General features: G+C 38.4%; 1 protein-coding gene and 1 pseudogene across 1 annotated transcript in view; one reads left to right on the forward strand and one right to left on the reverse strand.

The window, feature by feature from the left end:
- Epb41l4a (erythrocyte membrane protein band 4.1 like 4A) overlaps nucleotides 1–14,447 on the reverse strand; it is a 233,608-nt gene that overhangs the window by 198,316 nt on the left and 20,845 nt on the right. The window lies entirely within an intron of this gene.
- Nucleotides 958–2,528, forward strand: LOC125619088 (annotated as a pseudogene).

Consider the following 14,447-nt stretch of genomic DNA (forward strand, 5'->3'; position numbering starts at 1 on the left):
ATTAATTAATTTTTTAAAAGGCCTGGAAGAGCAGCTTTCATCATGGAAGACACTGGTTTAAGTGTCTTAGTAGGTTTAAGTCTAATTTTAACCAGCACAAATTTGACATCAGGGGCTGAATCTGGAAGTCATTCCACTGTGGTGTGTTCTCCATTAGTCTATACTGTTTCTCCCATGGATTAGGTAGTCTGCAGGTAGGTAGAGATATGAAAGAGTATACAGGTATGAGAAGGTATATACAGGAGTGCACATATACAAACACCTTCACACAGCTGACAAAGCACAGTGGGCAAGCACCAGATCAGAACTCCCTACTACTCTTTGTAGATACTCATTATCTGTGGGACACGCACATGACATGTTGAGTAATTGGGGCAGGAGGACTAAACCAGCCCACTGACTTTCAGTATCAAGAGAAAAGCAAAGAATAGATGAATCTCCCCTCAAACATTTAGCATTTTATCTTAAAATAATTAGAACTTTACTAAATGCTTCCTTAGTTTCCCCATATCTACTAAACATCTAAAATTCCTTTATCACAAGATCCTATATGTCACCAATAAAGCTACAGCATAACATTCAGTACTTTTGAGAAAAGGTCCAGTTTTGGTTAAACAAACAGAAACACAAAGGCCAAGGCTAAAGAAATGCAACAGAAGAGGATACAGGTTACTAGCAGAAAAGGTGGGTCTGGAACAACACTCTGAGCAGTCTGGGAGTTTGGTGCTAATGGAGCAAAGAAAGGAGAAACATGAAATGCTCACATGCCTAATTAATCCTGCTTTCTGAGAGAAAAAGAAATCTCACTAATGGCAAACTGCATGGAAAGCTGCTCAGCTCTTACCTGAAATCCCAGTCATTCTGAAAAGCTGTGGTCAGCAGTACCATACTCAGAGAGACCGTGATCTCAGGCTCAGCAAAAGGCTAAGACCAGAGTTAGATTAGTTAGAATGACAGAGAGTCGTCGAGTGCAGAAGTCCTTATAGTCCAGGTCCTGTTTCTCCAAAGCAGCTCGCTTCTGCTGGAGAAGGAGAAAAGTGCCCCCCCGATCCTTTCAGGATTCTTGGTCTTTGGGGCGTGACAGAAATCGAGGTGAGGGAAGAGGAAGGAAAATCTCCTGGATCCCTGCAGGATTAATTTATTCCAAAAGGAAATAATTTTAAAAAATCAACATGCCAAAGTCATGTGAAGAAAATGAAGGAAAACAGAACATGCCAAAGGCAGAAGACCATCCTTCAGAAGATGTACCACAGGAACCAGAAGGAAATTCTCAACCTTCCCAAGAATGTGTAAGCCAGGAAGCAGAAGGAAACCTTAGAGGAGGGCCTGCCCAACCTGGCCAAGGATTTAAAGAGGACACACCTGAAAGCATTTGGACCCTGAAGAAATGATTAGAGGAGTAGATGAGTTGGAAAGGCTTAGGGAAGAGATCAGAAGAGTAAGGAATAAGTTCGTGATGATGCATTGGAAGCAAAGACATTACGCAGCCACCCTTATCCTGTGTGTTTCAGGCCTTGAATTCCTTTTTGTCTGATATTAAAATCGAGCCCCTGCTTTCTTTATGTTAGCATTTTCTGATGTATCTTTGACTTTCATTTTACTTTTAATTACATGGCGGTATTGTTTTAGGTAGTTTGTTATCAGCATTTTATTGGATTTTGGATTTTGACCTACTTTCCAGGTTTATTTTTCAACTGGAAAGTTTCACACATATGCATGGAAATATGTTCATTCTGTATGTACAGTAAAAACGTAGCAGGTTACAAAGCAACATATTTAGTATCAGCTCACATATGTAGGATACAATTCCAAATTGTGTGTGTGTATACATACATACATATCTCAAACTTAACTGTGCTTATTTCTGTGTGGTGTGAAGTTTTGTTTTTGTTTTGCTTTTTGCTTATGTGTATTTTTTAATGAATACCTTTCACACACACAAAGAAGTGAAGATTTTTTTAATAAGTAATAGTTGATCAAAACTAGTTTGCAACTAGATTGTAAGGGCAATGGGGGCACCTAAACTCTTGAAGAAATAACTATAAAAAAAGAAATGTAAACCTCAAGTTACCTCTGGATTTCTTTGCCAGAGAAATAAAACTGGCGATCATTACCAAAAAAAAAAAAAGAAGAAGAAGAAGAGGAGGAGGAGGAGGAGGAGAAGGAGGCTGAAAACAATTAAGGATCAGTAAGAAAAGTATCCAAGGGCACAGTTTGATAGCACACACCTATAATCTCAGTGATTTGGGAGGCTGAGGCAGGAGGGTTGAGAATTTGAAACTAGCCTCAGCAAATTAGCAAGAACCTAAGCAACTTAGCAAGACCCTGTCTCAAAATAAAAAAAATAAAAAGGACTGGGGATGTAGCTCAGTGGTCAAGCACCCTGGGTTCAATCCCCAGAACCAAAAAGAAAAACATCAATGGTATATATTTACCTATAGTTAAAGACGCTGCTCCCTCTACCCTGCTTGTTCAATAAGATTTTATTAAAATGGTTTCATAAAACAAGATGTTGTTATAACTATTCATGGTAGTCTATAAAATAATTTAAAATAATCATTGAGAAATAAGGCAGATGCTTGCATTTTCTCATCCATAATAATAACTCTTGAAAATTATTTGGCCAATGGAAGAATTTATGTAGAAATATTTGAATCTATGTAGAAATACATTATCAAGGGAGATTTTTTTTTAATACTGAGAGAATAATATCAAAGAAAGGAAAAGCAAAAGAGTAGTTTCAGATAGTCTTGAATATATACTCTATGAAACTGTCAAAGAGCAGTCCATCTCTACTTACAAAATCTACCACAAGGCACAGGAAAAAAAAAAAAAAAACCTGAAATATCTCCAATTAATTTTATGATGCTAGCATAAACTTGGTTCCCACAACAGTCAGAAAAACCACTATACCCACACACACCTCAACCAAATGGAAAGGAGAAGAAGCATGTATCTCATTCACCCAGAGGACCCAGATGCATTGAGAACCTCCCCCAGACCATATTGAAATTCCTTGTGTCAGAGGGACAGTATACATTATCAATCCTTCACAAATCTCTTACCCAGAATTCATGGAGCCAGATGTGGTTCAAGATTTGAGAACTTTTGGGCTGGAGTAGAGTGCTCACCTCGTATGCGGATGGCACTGGGTTCCATCCTCAACACCACATAAAAATAAAATAAAGGTATTGTTTTCATCTACAACTAAAAAAAATTCTAAAAAGAAAAATTTGAGAACTTTTGAGCCCGGCACAGTGGCACACACCTGTAATTCCAGGAACTCAGGAGGCTGAGGAAGGAGCAAGTTCAAGGCTAGCCTCAGCAACTTAGCAAGGCCCTAAGCAACTTAACAAGACCCAATCTCAAAAAATAAAAAGAACTGGAGGATGTAACTCAGTGGCAAAGTGTACCTGAGTTCAATCTGCAGTATTAAAAAAAAAAAGAGTGATTTGAGAACTTTTAACTTCAAAAGGGTATCTTCTGGGCATTTCCAAGATATTTCACATATCCTCAGGAGTCTGAGGTAACTATGACATTTCTGCTGCAAAAACTCATGATTATTTACATTAAATACAATCAATAAAGACTATGAATTGCCTCACATCAGAGACAGGTCTTTCCCTCAAATATACCCACTTCAGGTCAAGTTTTAGAATCAAAAGTTATGGGGGGAAAAATGTCTAAGTTCTCAAAACAGCTTGGATTTCAGAACTGTAGATAAAGCATTATTGATTTATTATGGAACTTTTGTAAGTAATGATAATTACTGAAAGTTCACTGACTGCTTTCTGTGAGAAATGATGGTTGGCTAACATTATAAATTTTATAAATAAGGTTCAGAAAGGTTGTGGTTTACCCAAAGTCACTTACTGAAAACACTAGAATTTGAACCAAGATCTGTTCATATTCCATCCCACTGTGCTATTATACCAGTCAGGTCTAGCAAATCTAAGCAGAGAAGCCACTTTCTGGAAGCATACTGACAGCTTCCAGAATGGACTGAAAAAACAGGTTTGCAAAACAAGCAAAGGCCAAAGAAGGCCAAGTTACAGAAGCAGTGACCAAGGTTGTGTACTGAAGTTAAGATGCTGCCTTGGCACTGCAAAGGCAGTACACGCCTCAGTACTGCTGCCAGACTCAGTACTGCTATAACCAAACTCAGCCTGAAAACTTTCCAAACACTAAAATTCAAAGGCCTGGGAAGTTAAGCCTCAGCTATTCACCCATGTACTTCCATATTGTGAAAAAGGCATCCTCCAAAGTGAAGGAATGTCAGGAGACTGGGCAATCTCCCTTAAAAGGAAAGTGACAAAAAGCTACTATAGCCATTCTAAATAATATGCTTACAAATTATATCCAATGGCATGCCATAAAGTAGTATTTCTTCAGGAATAGAATTATGTTTAAAAGATATTTAGAATATGTATTTTATATCAATTAGCCAAATCTTAAAAACTCAGTGTTTAGGGGCTGGGGATATAGCTCAGTTGGTAGAGGGCTTGCCTCACATGCATAAGGCCCTGGGTTCAATCCCCAGCACCACCACCAAAAAAAAAAAAAAGACTAATTAAAAAAAGAAAAAGAAAAACAACTCACTATTAAAAAGATACTTGATATAATTTAACACCCATTCTAAATGTTTTAAAATTCTTGGTAAATTAGGAGGAGAAAGTTCTTTCTTTAACCTAACACTCTTCACCTGAATCTAGTCATATTAAAAGAGCAACACATAAGCCATTTCAATTAGTCAACACTATTTCTGCACATCATTCAAAAACTCTAATCAACCAATCAGGGAGACTGAGGCAGGAGGATTCTAAGTTCATGGTCAGCCTCAGCATCTAAGCAAGGACCTAAGCAATTTAGCAAGATCCTATCTCAAAAAATAGAAAGGATTTGGGCCGGGCACAGTGGTGCAGGCCTGTAATCCCAGCAGTTTAGGAGGCTGAGATAGGAGGATCCTGAATTCAAAGCCAGCCTCAGCAACTGGAGAGGCACTTAGCAACTCAGTGAGACCCTGTCTCTAATTAACATACAAAATAGGGCCAGGGGTGTGGCTCAGTGGTTGAGTGCCCTGAGTTCAATCCCTGCTACCAAAAAAAGACTTGGAATGTAGCTCAGTGGTAAAGTGTCACTGGATTCAATCACGAGTACCAAAAAAAAAAAAAAAAACAACTCTAACCTGTGGTAGTTAGAAGAGATACAACTACCAGAAAGTGGGAAAGACCCTATTATCATATTGTTATAATCTATCCTTTGAGTAGCCCTTTGGTGAACTTGCATTTTAAATTGGAAAAAAATTCTGACCCAGTGGAATAATTCAAATCAAGTTATTCAGATTGGGGTGTTAAATACTTATAAAGCAGAAGTATCTCTTCCAGGGTCTTTTGAGGGTGGTCAGAGACTTTGTTTGGTGCCTAGGAACCCAGCCAAAAAAAGACAGGAGAGGAGACTCTCACCTGGGGTGGAGAGTGAAGGAACAGGCCTGGTAACTGGGCAGCAGAAAGGGAAGTAGCTAAAAGATGTAATGTGCAAGGAGCAGATGTGTCTGACATCCAAGTGTCAAATTTCCTTTCCTAGTACTGAGGATTGAACTCAGGGCCTTTTGCGTGTTAGGCAAGTACTCTACCACTGAGCTACATCTCCAGCCCTTTTCATTTTTTATATTGAGACAGGGTTTTGCCAAGTTGCCCAGGCTGTCCCTCAAACTTGCCATCCTCTTTCCTCAGCCTCCCAGGTAGCTGGGATTAAAGGAGAACCGTGACCTGCTTTGACATCTATTTTATTCATGTTATTCTCAAACCTGAAGAAATAAATAAATCTCATTATACCCAATCCACATTTGAATAGGAAAAACTATGATTTGGGGTAAAGCCAAGTCCAGTGGAAGCTCGGCAAAGCAGTAATAAAAAGTCAGAAGTGACCCTGAGGAGCTGGAAAGAAAAGTCTCCAATAAGAGGTGATAAACGCCAACCAAGATGAGTCAGTGCTGTCCACAGAGGATTCTCAGAAATAAGTGTGTGAAAAAGAGACACATAGAACCACAAAAAAAAAAAAAAAAGAAAGAAAGAAAGAAGTGTGTGAGAAGGTAAGTGACACTCCTCAGTCATACAGAATTTGTTTTAATTGTAATGACATTTAGATATGTAAGGAAGGGATGATTCCCAAAGAACAACTTGAAAAACTTGAACTATTCAAGAAATCCCAAAGCATTCCAACTAAAACTAAGTGGAGTCAATAGTAAAGTTGGGTAAAATAAAAAAATACAAGATAAACAATTCTCTTCAACTTTCCTATAAACCAACAATTTTCTTTAAAAAAAAATAGAATGCAAAAAAACTACATTCAAAATACAACCAAAAACATGACATTTAGGAATAGCCTTAAAAAGAAAGATGTAATATTTCAATGACAAAAAAACTAAAACTTAACCGAAAGACAGGAAAGCTTGAATAAATGGAAGGCAAAAGAACAAGTTGTTATATGCAAAGTCTGAATTTTTAGTTTTTCCGAAATGAAATATAGGTATAGCACCATAAGACTGAAATCTCAGTGGGAATTTTTTAATGACAAAAAAATTACTTTAAGGCAAAATTTAAAGGAAAAACAGCTGGGCACAATGGTACACACCTGTACACCCAGAGATGGATGTGGATCACAAGTTCAAGAGCAGCCTGAGCAACTTAGCAAGACCCTGTCTCAAAATAAGATTTATTCTAAAAGGGCTGAAATGGAGCCCAGTGGTAGAACACTAGCCTAGCAAGCACAAAGCCCTGGGTTCAATCCCCTGCATAAATAAATAAATAAACGGATGAAAGAAGAGTCATGGATTTTGCCTTAGTTTGGAGACATTTCAGCATGGGCAGTAAATAAATGTTCCCCTAGGCCCCAATATTTGCTGAGAATGGTGATATAAAAAACTGAGAGCTTCATTCAATTGCTGGGCTGCTCAGTTCTGATCACAGCTAAGCAGTGCCAGCTCAAGAGGCCCATGACATGTTGAGAAAGAGACTGAAGTAGCACAGAGGATCCCTGGATATGATCTCAGCTTTACTTTTTATAAAGCAGGTAAAGTGCCTGCCTGCAGAGGCAGCCTCCCACCTGAGCCTGCCAGGTGCTTCCTCCACAGCCTATAGTTCTGGCTAGTGGGACCGAGGGAAAGGAGGTCTGATGAAGAAGGGGTGCTTCCAGGAAAAAAATGCTCCCCTCTGGTAGAAACATGTACCAATCAGGACACCTGGAAGAAAAACATGAGAGATGGGCAATCTGGAGAAAGTCTAATGAAGGTACAGGAAAGTCTGGGCTTGGTACGGAAAACCAGTACACAGTACAGTTAGTACCAAGCTCTTATCAACTCTAGAAACCACTTGAAAAAGGCTAAGAAACTCACAGAAAAGCCAGGCTAGAGCTCTACATTGTTAATCCTCTGAACCACCAACTGCTGGACTAGTTAATTTATGAGAAAAAATACAATGCATTACCAAAAGCAAAAACATAATCAAATGAAAAAATCATCTTTTAGCCCACTGAAATTATCTACTTACTGGAATTAAAATTATAATCTTAAGTCAGAGAGGAGACATTCCTTTTGGGGGGGGGGCCTGCGGGGGCGGGGAGTCAATGCTGGAATTCAAACCCAGGACTTCATACATGATAGGCCAAAGTCTACCACTGAGCTTTACCCCAACCCCTAACCCATAAACATCTTAAGAGATTCCAATAGGCCACAGAATACAAAATTCAAAAGGAGGAAACAAAAATCATCACATCCAATTTTATCCATGTATTTTTTAGATGAAATTTTTATCTCTCAAATTTTCAAATATATATATCACTCGGAGATAATGAGGTTTTGGCCTCACCAGCTCCTGGTGGGTGTTCAGACAAACAGAACGTTTCTGAAATAATGTGGGCAAAGTGTACTGAATTCTTTGAAAATTGGACACTACTCCTTTCTCCTTCCAGCTTAACTGTTTCAGCAACAAAAGTGTAAGCTCATCTCGAGACAAGTAATTAATTTTTTAATATGGCTTAATTAGCCCTTTCAATTACACGTGTTTCTAGCTACTTTAATAAAGAACTCAACCCTGGTGTCTTATATTTTTCAAAGGCATGATGGATGAAACAATACACTACATCCTCTCAGCCTGTTAGTCATTCCTTTAATAAGCACAGCTGTTTGCACTAAGACACAAGGAAGGCACCGTCACCCGCTGAGGGGCATCATACCTTAAAGCCTGAAAACGTACAAAGAAACAGCCTCTGAAGCATTTGCCTTCTAAACCCAGCCCATAAAATTACTCAAATCTTATATACATATCTTCACATCAAATTACTTCTGATTCTAAATTACTTCCAATGGAACATCAAACCTTCAGCAATTGATTTTATTAGCATAAAAATTAATATTGATTTTGATATTTTATTTTATGGAAGACAGAGACTTCTGATCGTATCTGTATGACCTAATATTGATTAAAAAGGATTCTGGGGAAAGGGATTCCCTGGGTAATTCAATATAGCAGAAGGCTGTATTCAGCTGTCAGGCTCTGGTCTGTCAAAGATGTAAGAGATCTCAATGAGCATTCACTTTAGGGCATACTATCAAAATAAAGTTTTTAAATAAATTTCTTATGCCAATTTTTTTTAAATTCTGCATGTAAGGATCATAAATACGGGACGCATCTCAAGGCAGGTTATTGATTCCATAGCGTCAAGGAAAACACTGCAGACATGATGCTGGGGACTGAGTAGAAGCTCAGTGGGGATGGAAAGCCATCGCATGCAAGGAAGCAAAAGCAATGGAAATGATGATGATAGATTCTTTCCTTTCTGTTACCTCCTTCCCATATTGACCTCACCATTAAAAGTTCCTACCCATGGGTCCCTGCTTTAACAACAACAAAAAAAATTCTACAAGAGAAAACTGCCACCTGGATACCCAGAGTGCCTGTGAGGGGCCTCAGCCTGGCGTCTAATACAAAACCTAGAAGCCCAGAGGGAAGGGTGCGCTTCCCTCCCACTGAGACTAATCAGCATAATCACAGCCCTGCAGGCACTGGGAGAAGCCTGAGCAGGAGGGAGAAGCCTGAAGGCAGCCTCCTCTCTATCAGTAAGTAAGCGCCCCGCCCTGGAGGACTGTTAGGGACCTGCGCTGTTTTACTCTGAATCAAGGAGCCCACAGCGTTCTGGCCTTGTCACTGGAATTCAGCCCGATAACAGTGCTCACAAAGTCTCTCGGCAGCCTTTGATGCCTGCTGAGGATGCCTCCATCTCCAATTTGGCCAGATTCAGCTTCAACCAGGGATTAAGGCTGGTAGGCGCATGTATAATGCCTGGACCCGGTCCAACCCAGGTGCTCTCCGCATCATGCCCCCAAGCACGATGTCCCACTCCCAGGGCTCCAAACCCTTCCCATAACTTTTAGCATCTCCAAGGTTAAGAACTGCCTGGAAAAGATCAGTAATAGTTTTGTTTTGTTTAATTGTTGTGTGTGTGTGTTTTGTTTTTGTTTTTGTTTTTGTTTTTTGCCAGGTGACTTTTTTTTTTTTTTGACTAGGTACTGGGGATCAAGCCCAGGCCCTCAGGCATGCTGGACAAATGCTCTACCCCTGAGCTACAAGATACATCCCAGTCCCAGGTGACAATATTTCAAAGTAACTACATTACATGATTTCCAAGTTTCCTTAGAGTTGTGAAATAATTTTTACATTTATCACAAGACTTCCAAAGTACAGTCTGGGAAACTATATTCTCAAATAATCATTATCTATAAATGACATTATATATGAAACAACTTCATATATTGTACATTTTATTAAAGCACTAAAGTACTATCAGCCACTAATCTCAGCAACTCTGGAGGCCGAGGCAGGCAAATCTCAAGTTTCCCAAGTTTAAGGACAGACTCAGCAACTTAGCAAGACTCTGTCTCAAAATAATAATAAATAAATAAATAAATAAAGGACTGGCGAAGTAGCTCAGTGGTATAACACCCCTGGGTTCAAGCCCCAGTACTGAGAAAGAAAAGAAAGAACTGAAAAATAAATAAAGCACTATCATACAATTACAGTAAAGAGAGAAAAATCAGATTAGCCTTAGGAGAATTATTAATCTTCCACCTTCCCCATTTAAAAAGAAAAGTAAAAGTTATCCACCTAATTTTTCACAACACCATCAATAATAATAAAGAAATAAAAAAGTAAAGCATCCCAATCTTATACCATTGCACAAGGACTGGCAAAGAAAATTTTTAAGATACGAAACCCCAAAAGTTTCTCTGTAAGGACTGCAGCACAGAGAAAGACTCAGATATGCAAATTGCTTCACCAGAAATTCACAGATCATTAAATTAATCAAAACCCAAGAGGGCAGCAAACAATTTACCCTTTTACAGTATCTGTTTACAGCCTGTGATTTTTCACAAAAATAAATCTCCTTCCTTCCCACCATTTAAAAGGGCAATGTAGAGTTGATACCAGTCAGAGTGAGCTTTTAAAGCACACACATATGGGTGAGGTGGAGGGGAGGAGGCACTTGTCCCTGGCTCTCAAGTCCCTCTGTGCATCTGAGTCACTTGGGGGAAGTTTTTAATTTTATCCAAACTCAAGACACCACCCAAATTACTTGAATCAGATTCGTGGGTTGGTTGGAACAGATAAGCTGTGTATGAAAAATCCCAAGTCCATGGACTGCCTTGACATAAAACAGGGCTCTGCACCCCACCCATCTCAGCAGCAGACAACTCTCTCAAAGATCTGGCCACAGCTTCTTATCTTCCTGCTCAATTACGATGTGAGGGGCAGCTCAGGAGCTTCTGCTACTCCATTCTCTGTGTCATTATGTGGTATGCACAACAGCTGTCTTTAGTCTTCAAAATAGCATCTTGGTTGGGTAACTAGTCTTGAGAGCCAGCTAGGCAGGGGACAGCCTCAGCACTGGCAAGGGAGTGCCCTTTAACCCTTTACTCTCCCCTTTAACCCCCTGCTATGAGTTCCCAGATGTAAACACACACTTACGAGTAAATTATTGGTTTGAGGACCTCTGAAGCAGTTGACTCTTAAGTTAACTTAATGAGCTGTGAACTTATACTAAAGTAATTTCTTATCCCAGGAAAGGAACTGATGGGCACAAAAAAAATAAGATAAAATGTCTGGAGCTTAACAGTAAGTTCAGGGAACAAGAGTAGAAATACATAAATTACAATCATTTAAAAAACAAATATCTAACATTTTCAAATATGAGAAAATTATTTCATTCAAAATTTTCATTTCCTGATATTAGAAAATATTTGTATTGGCATTTTTAAAAATTTAAATATATAATGGCTTTATAATATACCAAGACTGTACTAATAAGAACTTGGTATAATATACATTCTCTCACTTGATCCTCACAACAATGCTAGAATTAGTAGTAGCAGTGACCTTACCTATTTACAAGGGAGGATCCTGAAGGAAGCACAGAGGCTAAGCAACCAGTTCAATTTCACCCAATAAAGAAGGGATGGGGCCAAGGCACAAAACCAAGTCTATCTGATTCTAAACTTTCAATAACCAAGTTCTAACAGATAAGTTCAGCATATTTCTTTCTCTCTCTCTCCCTGGTACCAGGGATTGAACTCAGGGACAGGACACTCGGCCACTGAGTCACATCCCCAGCCCTATTTTGTATTTTATTCAGACAGGGTCTCACTGAGTTGCTTAGTGACTCACTTTTGCTGAGGCTGGCTTTGAACTAGTGATCCTCTTATCTCAGCCTCCCAAGCCACTGCGATTACAGGTGCACAGGTGCACGCCACCACACCTGCCCAGCAAATTCTGTATCTCTGAATACTTAAACAATATGAAAGAATGCCACTGCAAGAAAACCATTTCACACTTTTAAACAAAGGCTTTGTCTACATTACTTCAATAAACAGTTTCTTCAGATGCATAATCAGTGTTTTAGAGTGTCATATTGAGTTTTTATTTTAGTTTTAAATACCCCGACATCTACAGGACACTGCAGGATAACTATAAGATAATACTGCAGTGTAGCACATTACTCCAAAACTTAATGACTTAAAACATTATTTCACACAGTATCTGAAAGTAGGGGATCCAGGAGCAGCTAAATTAAGCCAAGTGGTTCTGGCTCCTTGTCCCTCCTGAGATTACAGTCAACTATTAGCCAGGGCTGCAGTCAAATGAAGGTGTGCCTGGGGCTGAAGGACTGAATTCCAAATGGCTCAATCACGTATTGGCTGTTGGCAAGAGGCTTCAGCTCCTCACCTCAAAGGCCTAAGGAGAGAAGTCAGTTGGCTTTCCACAGAACAAGTGATGGACAGACATACAGGGAAGGATAGAAGAGAAAGCTACGGGGTCTTTCCCATATTCAAGGGCAGGTGGATTCATTTCCAACTTCTGAAAGGAGAAATTTCAAGGAAGTTACGAACATATTTTTAAAATTATAATGACCAACATGTTGTAAGTATGATAGAATTTTCATATTTTAAGAATTCCCAAGGAATCAACTCTGAGATTTGCTTTGACACGTAAAATACTTATTTTATAAACCACTCACAGACTTTATCTAAAACCAGGTAAACTAAAACATAAGTATAAAAAATAAAATCAGAAACAATGATTTTTACCAAAAGTATTCACATATTATAAATGTGTATGTCTAAAACTTTATAGAGGACCTTCTGAACAAACTGTGCAGCCTTAGTGCTGTACTTGGTGCTGTTAAGGATACCAAGTGCATGTCGTGTGAGTGAAGGATGCCATAAGGCTATACATTTTAAGAAAAGAACCATTAGTATGATGAAGTAGTTTGAAACATTAAAAAGAATTTACAGAAAAATCAAGTAGTCAACATGAAAATATGCAACCTCAAAAAAAGAAAGAAAAATATGCAACCTCAACAGTAATTAAAAAAAAACTTTGTTTTTTCCTTAGCAAATTGACAAGGACATTTTATATATTAATGTTCTATGCTCATGAAAATCTGGGAGTACAATAAAATAATAGCAGTTAGAGGGCATTCCAGTTCATCTTTAAAACAACCTTATGTGGAATGTATAGTCATTATTCTCCATTTTCCAGATGAAGAACTGAAGGAACAGGAATTAAATAAATCCTCAATCATTTGGCTAGTCAGTGACAGATCCAGAATTTGGCTACAACTTTCCTACCTCAGTAATCTAACCATCAACCATTAATCTACAGTGCAGCCTATCTAGAAAACATTTGTCCCTATGAGTCCAGAGTCTTAAAAAGAACCTCTGTGCATTTAAGTCCAGAAATTCCCTTTCTAGAGGACTCAGGATGAAGAAAATTACATGCTAAGCCAATCAGCTAAGGGATGCATGTGGCATATTCATACAATGATGCATAAAACTAACTGGCCAAAGCAGAATATTTAGACAAGAATAACATACAGCTTTCAAGATGAAAATTGGTCTTATCAATAACTTAGTCCAATCTATTCATTGTATAGTAACAATCATTTGAAGTAAAAGATTTATTTTTAAAGGTAGGGAAACACAAAGAGAATTCTTTTATTTAAAAAATTCACATTCCCTTTCTTTTTCTAAGCTTGTCCACTCTCTGTACTTAGTAGTTAATGAGAGAGAGAGAGCTAACGGTCCCTTATGTAATAAATAGTCCCCTAATAAGTGTTTCTTTAGAACTTGAGGTTTTCTTTCACTTAAGATTCTTCCAATAGGCCTATGTTTGCTAGAGATTCAAAAATCAGTTCAACTATCCTATGTAAACATTAACAAAAAAAGATTGACAATTTAATTTCACAGGCTTTGAGTAATATATGGGCTTCAAAACATGAACTTCAAGGTGGCACACCCAAGTATCTTAGAGACTTTCTTTCACTTCCTGTCAGGTGTTTTCCAGAAGAAAGAAGCTAACAGAAGCCTATGCTTAAAAAAAAATGCATTACAGTAAAACCTGATTAGAGCCAGTTAGAAAAATACAAGTGTAACCCATGTTAAAAAGAGGTATTCATTAAGTATGTGTTACAAGCCCAGGGTGCAGAAGGTCAAAAAAGACCTCAATAGAAGAGACATGAGCACATTCAAGGAGGTGAGGGTAAGCCATGCAGAACTCTGGGAGACGGAACAGCTAAAGCTCCACGGTAGAAATAAGTATATGTTTGAGAAAAAAAACCTGATTCCCGACAACTTCACAAATCTTAAGCTTTAGAATTCAGAGTACTTATGTTATAATTAAAAATTTCATTGTCTCTTAAAAAATTATCTTTTAAAATAAACCCAAAGTTTTTAATGCATAAAGCAGTTGTCCAAAACAGAAAATTCTGTTTTTAGGGCACATTTCTCTAAAAAATGGACACACTTTAATGAGTACACCTAAATGAAACTGCTGTGGCTTTGATCTCAGATAGGTCGCATTAAACAATCTCCAGCTGCACAGAGAGTTATAATTAGG

Source organism: Marmota marmota, unplaced genomic scaffold (genome assembly GCF_001458135.2).
Source record: "Marmota marmota marmota unplaced genomic scaffold, marMar, whole genome shotgun sequence".
Classification (NCBI taxonomy): Eukaryota; Metazoa; Chordata; class Mammalia; order Rodentia; family Sciuridae; genus Marmota; species Marmota marmota.